This window comes from Dipodomys merriami, unplaced genomic scaffold, assembly GCF_024711535.1.
Source record: "Dipodomys merriami isolate MVZ:Mamm:240054 unplaced genomic scaffold, mDipMer1.0.p SCAF_287, whole genome shotgun sequence".
Taxonomy (NCBI): domain Eukaryota; kingdom Metazoa; phylum Chordata; class Mammalia; order Rodentia; family Heteromyidae; genus Dipodomys; species Dipodomys merriami.
Window position 1 is genome coordinate 1,051,126 of NW_027204348.1, and position 6,703 is coordinate 1,057,828.

At 39.6% G+C, this 6,703-nt stretch overlaps 1 pseudogene; it reads right to left on the reverse strand.

Moving 5' to 3' along the window:
• Positions 1-5,621: 5,621 nt before the first annotated feature.
• Positions 5,622-5,720, reverse strand: LOC138838673 (U6 spliceosomal RNA; annotated as a pseudogene).
• Positions 5,721-6,703: the final 983 nt, after the last annotated feature.

A 6,703-nucleotide genomic window follows, 5' to 3' on the forward strand; every position in this document is an offset into this window, starting at 1 on the left:
TGTTCCCTAGAATTGGTTTGGCTATTCTAGGTCTTTTGTTTTCCATATGAATTTTTGGACTGTTTTCTGTATTTTACTGAAGTAAGTCGTTAGGATTTTAATAGGAATTGCATTGAATTTGTATATTAAGTTTGGCAATATTGCCATCTTCACTATATTAAGTTGGCCAATCCAAGAGCATGGGAGGTCTTTCCATTTCCTAGTGTCTTCTGAAATTTCTTTCTTTATCTTTTTATAGTCTTCATTAAATAGTTCTTTTACATCTTTGGTTAGGTTAATTCCTAAAAATTTTATTTTTGGGGAGGTTATTGTGAATAGGGTTACTCCCTTTATTTCCCTCTCTTCTTGTACATTGTCAGTGTACAGGAAGGCAGCTGATTTTTGTGGGCTTATTTTGTATCCTGCAACTTTGCTGAATTGATTTATGTTTTCTAAGAGTTTGGGGATGGAGTTTTTGGGATCATGAAAGTATAGTATCATGTTGTCTGAAAAAAGGAATAGTTTAACCTCTTCTTTCCCTATGTGGATCCCTTTCATGTATTTTTCTTGCCTTATTGAGCTGGCTAAGGGTTCCAGGACTATATTGAAGAGCAGTGGAGACAGTTGGCATCCTTGCCTTCTTCCTGATTTTAGAAGAATTGGTTGTAGCTTTTCCCCATTAAGTATAATATTGTCTATTGGTCTGCCATAAATGGTTTTATTGTTTTAAGAAATGTTCCTGCTATTTCTGTTTTCTCCAGATCCTTTAGCATGAATGAATGTTGAATTTTATTAAAGGACTTTTCTGCATCTGTGGTGAAAATCATGTGATTCTTGACTTTGGCTCTGTTGATGTGTTAGATTATATTTATTGACTTACAGAATAAAATAGATCCCAATACGATAATACTAGGAGGCTTCAACACACCGCTCTCACCAAAGGACAGGCCTACCAACCAGAGGATTGGCAAAGAAGCTACCAAATTAAGTGAGGCCATACTTTAAGCGGAATTAACTGACATCTACCGAGTATTTCACTGTAAACCAACACAGTACACATTCTTCTCAGCAGCTCATGGAACTTTCTCCAAAATAGACCATATAATAGTTCATGCAAGGAACTTAAGCAAATACAAAGGGACGACATAATCCCCTGTATCCTATCTGACCATAGTGGAATCAAGCCAGTTCTCAATAACAAAGCATACCGCAGAAGTTTCTCTCATACATGCAAATTGAACAGCACACTCCTTAGCAAATGCCTGGGTAATGGAAGAGATCAGAGAAGAAATAAAACATTTCCTACAACTCAATGAAAATGAAAAAAATCTCACAAAGGAACTTGTGGGACACAGCAAAAGCAGTCCTGAGGGGCAAATTTATTGCCCTCATTGCCCACATCAAGAAAATGGAGACAGACCAAGTAAATACTCTCATGTTGCAATTAAAACAGCTAGAAAAACAAGAAAAAATGGAACCTAAAGTTACTAGACGGAGCCAGATAACCAAATTAAGAGCAGAGATTAACCAATTAGAAAATGAAAACATTACAGCCAAAATTAATCAAACAAAAAGCTGCTTCTTTGAAAAAATAAACAAAATTGATGGACCGTTTGCAAGATTAATTAAAAAAGGAAGAGAGGAAATCCATTGTAACAGGATTAGGGATGCCACGGGAAAAATCATAACACGTACCCAAGATATCCAAACAATCCTAATGGACTATTTTCAAAAGTTATAATCTCTAAAGGAAGCTATCCCAAACTCATTCTACGAAGCCAATATCACACTCATCCCCAAACCAGGCAAAGACCCAACCAAAAAGGAGAATTACAGGCCAATTTCCTTGATGAACACAGGTGCAAAGATCCTTAAGATTCTAGCTAAAAGAATCCAGAAACACATTAAAAAAATCATACACTATGACCAGGTAGGCTTCATCCCAGAGATGCAGGGATGGTTTGACATTGTAATGATTTTAATGACAAGTTTATTTTGTCAGATATAAGGATTGCTACGCCTGCTTTCTTATGAGGGGCATTTGATTGGTAGATCCTTTTCTAACCCTTCACTCTGAGTTTGTTTGCATGTTTGGCTAAGAGGTGGGTCTCCTGAAGGCAACAGATGGATGGGTCATGTTATAGGATCCAAACTGCAGTTCTTTTTCTTTTGATTGGTGAAGTAAGCCCGTTAATCTTAAGAGATAGTATAGAGAGATGCATTATGGTCACTGTTTTTATTCTTTCCTTTCCTCTGTCCTTGCTCAGATAGACTTCTATTAATGCCTGTATGGGTGCAGGTCTCTGTTCCTGGTTGCTTTTCTCAGGTTGTGTTCCACCTCTTAGTAGTCTTTGTAACGCTGGCTTAATGTTTATGTATTAATTTAGTTTTTCTTTGCTATTAAAAATTTTCAGTTCTCCATCGAATGTGAATGCTAGCTTTTCTGAGTATATCAGTCTGGGTTGGCAGTTATTGGCTCTCAGGGCTCATGTGGTACTTTCCCAGGCCTTTCTTGCATTCAGTGTTTGTGTGGAGAGATCTATAGTGATTCTAATATTTTTCCTATAGTAGTATAGCTCCTTCTTCATTTTTGCTACATGCAAGATTGTTTCCTTATCATTCAGATCTATCATTTATACTATAATGTGTCTAGAAGTGTTTCCCCTGGGATCCTGCTTGTTAGGTGTTCTATATGCTTCTGTTATGTGGGTAAGATGTTCTTTTTTGAGATGGGGAAAATTTTCACCGATTATCTTGTGGAATAGGTGTTGCATTCCCTTGCTTTGATATTCCTCACCTTCGTATATGAAGGTTAATTTTCTTGGCACTATCTGCTTGCCCTTGAATTTCCCTTCGGTATAATTGAAGTGAATTTTCCATATCTGTCATTTTTTGTTCCAGTTGATGTATTCTGTCTTCTGTATTCCATTTTGTTCACTCTGTTAACTGTGGCTTCCATTGTGTTTTGCATGGAGGAAATGGACTCATTGTTGATTTCAATGGATTCAATGTTGGTTTTCAAAATACTAATCTCACCTCTTAATGAGGTGTGTACTGCCTCTATTTTGTCACTTATCTCATGGCTTAGTGAGGTGTGTGCTACCTCTATTTTTGCATGCATCTCCTGTTTGATGTCCTGCACCTCTTTTGGTATTTTGACCTGGTGTTCTTTCAAATTCTGGTCCATTTCTCACTTTATTTCTTGAGTCATTGCCTCCAGCATGTCTTGGATGTAGTGTTTGTCTTCCATTCCTGCTTTGCTCCCAGTGGGGCTCTCCCCTGGGTTGCTGCTGGCTTTTAGAGATAGCTTGCTATCCTAGCTGTTGATAAACCTTGTAATATTTCTCTGTGATTTTCTCATGGTTATTCAGGGATTATTGCAGACTAATCTGAAATTTTGTTTTGGTCAATAGGTGTCTGTCTTTGCTTGGTTACTGTTTCTGTGCTGGTAGAGGGAGTCTGTACCTGATCTCGGTTCTGTTGGGGGCCGACCTCCAGCTGCTGTCTGACCCACACAGGATTCTCAGCTCTCTGCTGTAGATCACTGGCAGTTCCCGCCGTTAGAAGGGTTGAGCAGCCTAGACTGCTCCTGTTTGTTCCTACAGGTGCTCTTGGCGAGTTTGGATGTGCTGGATGTACTCTCCCAGATGCTGGAGTCTGCTATGGTCTCCTGATGTTTTGTTTTGTTTTACTTTTTTGGCTATTTGTGGGCTTGAACTCTGGTCTTGGGTGCTGTCCCTCAGCTCTTCAGCTCAAGGCTGGCACCCTACCATTTGACCCATAGCACCACATCTGGCCCTTTCAGCTTATGTTTTGCTGAGGAATCAGATCCAAGGCCTCTTGCACCTAAGACAAGCACTGTACTGCTGATCACCTTACCAGCCTGAGCTCCTGACTATTATCGGGTGCTGGAGGCCTGTGTTGTTCAATTCTTAGCCTAGAATACATGGGTCAGGTTCCTGTGGAGTTTGGGCTTCTCTTGTCCTGAACCCCCCACATCTTTTGCTGTCACAGGCATGATTACCAGGAGTGCAGTTCCCTGTTTTTCTCCCCTCTGCTGAGGCGTATGCTCAGCATCTGATTTCAGTTGGGAGGAGTTGGTTATGTTGCTCAGGCTCCAGATCCCCAGGCCTGGTCCCAGACCCAGCCTGGGCACACCTGTTGGACCTGTGCTGCTGTGTATCCCACCTAGATTACACAGCTTGGAGTGCACAGTTCAAATTTCTTCCACCGTTGGGTTCTTGACCCAGTGGTGCTGTACCAGGCTTGGGCATTTAAGCTTCCTTCCAGGGTGTCTCTTGTTCTAGCCTGGCCAGCTGAGTGTTTTGGGGTAGGGGGTCTGGGGATTCCCACCAGCTCTGGTCTCCCTTGAGGAATACACTGTCCCCTGCGGGGTACTCACCCTGGAGCTAGTTGTTTCTGTGTGATGTAGGTTGTTGTTGGTTGCCATTGCAGTCAGAGTTCAATTGAGGTGGTTGTGGGCTAGGCTGAGAGGTGGTGGCTCTGTGTGTTTCTTTTCTGTCACTGCCTCCATTGACACTGTTTGGGTCTGCTCCACGGGATGGGCCTCTGGCCTCCACCCGAGGGGTGGGGAGGGGACTCTGTTCAGGTTCTGATTGCTGGGGTTTGTCTCTGTTTGCGCTCTCTGGATCAGCACCACTTCCTTTCAGTTCTTCTGCTCTGGTGTTCTGTGGGCATCTCATGTATCTCTGAGGTTCCTGCCATGGGGCTGAGAGGGATGGAGCATCTCTGCTCCAATGGAGAGTGAGAGAAAGGGGTGGGATCTTTGTGTAAGTTCCCTGCTCTGAGGTTTCTTCATTCGTCAGGATCAGCCGGTCTGACACTGATATCTCAGGGGTCTTTGGTGCGGATGATCTGCAGACAACTCCCTGTGTATCTGGGCCACCGGTAGCTCCCACCAGGCCGGGCTGGCCATGGCTTGGCACGCTGCTTTGTGACCAATAGACGTTGGGGGAGGCGTCTTCAAGCTTCTCTATTGTGAAATTCTTCTTTTCAACTCCTGTTTTTCTCTGGATGTTGATTTTGTTGTTGTTGTCGGTCTCTTGGGGAGATTAAACGTTGGAACTCAAACTCTCTTTTTGGTTGGGGAGAGCTGTGGCGTTCCTCTAGTTCCCCGTCATCATCTTGGACCCCCTCGAGTTTTTGCTTTTTTTAATTCAGAAATAATTTTAATTTATCTGTTGAAATGAGTACTAAAGGAACTAAAGATATTTCTGGTGCTTATGTGAAAAATTATACCTTAAAATATTCTGTATTCTGTTTGTATAATGCCCAAAATCTATTTTATTCTTTCCTATATATAAGACTTTGAATTCTACATTGTTTTATAATATATAGGTTCATTAATAAATGTGTCCTTTCCGATTGCATTCCATACCAAAACAGTTTAAGATTCCTTTTTTACTAGGTCCTTATTGTATATTTCTTTGGAATAAAATGAAAATTGTCTAATTTTAAAAGTTTTATAATGATTATGCTATGTAAAGGCCTTTCTAAGGTGAAGATTTAATACACTGATGTCAAACTAACTTTTATTTATATGGATTACATGTATTGTTACACTAGTAATTTTGTAATCAACTTTTTAATAATTGTTTTTCATTTCTTGCCTCTGAAGAATGAAAAATCTGGAATAATTCACAGATTTTCATATCATCCTTTGCAATTGCCATGTTAATCTCTGTATTGGTGTAATTTGGGTTCATGTGCTGCTGAAGCATGTAATGTCCTCTAAATTTAGGTAGTTAATGATGCAATATTTATACAGGATTATATCCTTGGGTGCCTGTTTGTAACAAGGAAACCTTATTGTTTCTAACAATGCTACTGATCATATTTCCCTAAAATTCTGTGTATAATTGAAAATAATTATATTGTTCAGTTGATTGCTCACGTTTGTAATTTTTTTTGTCAATGACTATTTTAAATCTTTTTCATTTTAGTTTAATCATACTTTGAAGCATTTTTAGCTAGGTCCAAAGAGGATGGCTTTTTCAAGTACTTATTTATTCAACTGAGTTTGCTCTGTGTAGCTAACGGATTCAAAGTAAGCCTTGCTTAAGAGCTACTTCTAAACTTCTGCAGCTGAAATTTTCCTAAATGCGGTCTCATTGGCACAAATGTCTACCTGATGCTTTACCCTTCTTCCATGTAGGATCAGACCAAACAGAATATCTTACCCTGATCGCGTAAATTGTCTTACTTGAACAAAATAAATCTTAGTTCCTAGGGATCATAGAAAAATGAATATTTCAGACAGAACTTTTCAGACTAGAAGGTTTTTATCAAAATATAATGGTTTATTATACCTACCATTTCAAAAGTAGCTAAAGCCAAGAAGGTGAAAAAATTGTTCATATGCATGATTACCGAATGTCCTGGCCTGTCTACCTTCCAACAAGGCAGGAACTTAGACTACTGCCTTTCTATCACCAAATATTTTCATAGCTCCAGGAGAAGTCCATATGTTTCTCCTTGTTATTATGCCTTAAATTGGTAATGTTTCCTCTTGCCTCCAGTCTGTAAATCTACAAAAGGTAAAGGTTTAAATCTAACTCTATCAAACACTGAGGTAGAGATAATGGAAAAATACTTTAAAACAGAGTTGCTTTGGATACCCTAACCAAAACAGAACAATGCAAAACATGTGCCATTTTATTATATTATATATAGTTATATATTTTATATTTATATGTGCTGATTT